This window comes from Myotis davidii, unplaced genomic scaffold (assembly GCF_000327345.1).
Source record: "Myotis davidii unplaced genomic scaffold, ASM32734v1 scaffold205, whole genome shotgun sequence".
In the NCBI taxonomy this organism is placed as follows: domain Eukaryota; kingdom Metazoa; phylum Chordata; class Mammalia; order Chiroptera; family Vespertilionidae; genus Myotis; species Myotis davidii.
In genome coordinates this window covers 7,963,441-7,964,772 of record NW_006297573.1, presented here as the reverse complement: position 1 = coordinate 7,964,772, position 1,332 = coordinate 7,963,441, and the positions used below count along the sequence as shown (strand labels likewise).

The window sequence follows — 1,332 nt, the reverse complement described above, 5'->3', positions numbered from 1 at the left end:
CACTCAGGGGATGTCCACCTGCTGGCTTAGGGCTTAGGCCCACTCCCTGGGGGATCAGCTTAAGCTGGCAGTCAGACAATCCTCTGGCAGCCTGGGATCCCTTGGGGGATGTCCGGCTGACAGCTTAAGCCTGCTCCCTGCGGTTGGACATCCTTAGTGCTTGTGGCTGAGTGGAGCTCCCCCTGTGGGAGTGCACTGACCACCAGGGGGCAGCGCCTATGTTGAGCATCTACCCCCTGGTGGTTAGTACGAATCATAGCCACCGGTCATTCTTGGTTGTTCCACTGTTAGGGTCAATTTGCATATTATCCTTTTATTATATAGGATATGACTTACATGTATAAAGAATGTGATAATTTTAACGGTTATTAATATGTACAAAATATCAGCCATTGACTAAAGTTGAGGAACCTCTTCTAATTTTGCCCTTGTTAATAAAGTTGTTTTGGTTGCAAGTTGGTTTAGGAGGGGGGAGGGGAAAGAGAGAGAGAGAGACCCTGACTGGCAAGACCATCAACCTTGAGGTTGAGCCCAGTGACACCATTGAGACTGTCAAAGCTAAAATCCAAGACAAGGAAGGCATCCTACCTGAACCACAGTGTCTGATTTCTGTGGGCAAACAGGTAGAGGATGGCCACACTCTCACAGACTGCAACATTCAGAAAGTGTCCACCCTGCACTTGGTGCTTCGTCTGAGGGGTGGTATCATCAAACCCTCCCTCCACCAGCTTGCCCAGAAGTACAATTGTGATAATATGTTCTGTCACAAGGGTCATTCCCACCTGCATCCATGTACTGTCAACTGCCACAAGAAGAAGTGTGACCATCCCAACAACCTGTGCCCTAAGAAGGAGGTCAAATAAGGCCCCTCCATTACCTCCTTGGGTCCACAGGGCAGCCTTCTACCTGTACTCTGAACCCTGTGACCATGAGCCTCAATAAAGTTTCTCTTGTGTTGATTGGAAAAAATGTATAGTTGACTACAGACACTGCTTGACCTATGATTCCAGTGCTATTCATCAGAACTTGGTTTTCTTTTCTTCCTGTTCCAAGTTTGCTTTCCTCTATGTCTGTTCCATTCTTGTATCCTTGGTAGCTCTCATATACCACTGCCACCGTTAACAATCCAGGGAGTTAATTTCTGCTTATATTCTCGCTAGTTTGAAGTTCACTGATTGATTGTACTTGTTGGGCATGCCACACATCTCAAAAGAGATGTCCACACATCTTGAGAAAAGAATCTGGAGCCTTTTGAGTATTATAATGTCTAAATCTGGTCTTTCTGGATCTCTAGTACAGGAAGATATCAAATCACTGGACTCCCACCCCCAA

The 1,332-nt window shown here is 46.4% G+C and overlaps 1 pseudogene; it reads left to right on the top strand.

Annotated features, from left to right (window-relative positions):
• The first annotated feature begins 440 nt into the window (after positions 1–440).
• LOC107184575 lies at positions 441–863 on the top strand (annotated as a pseudogene).
• Positions 864–1,332: the final 469 nt, after the last annotated feature.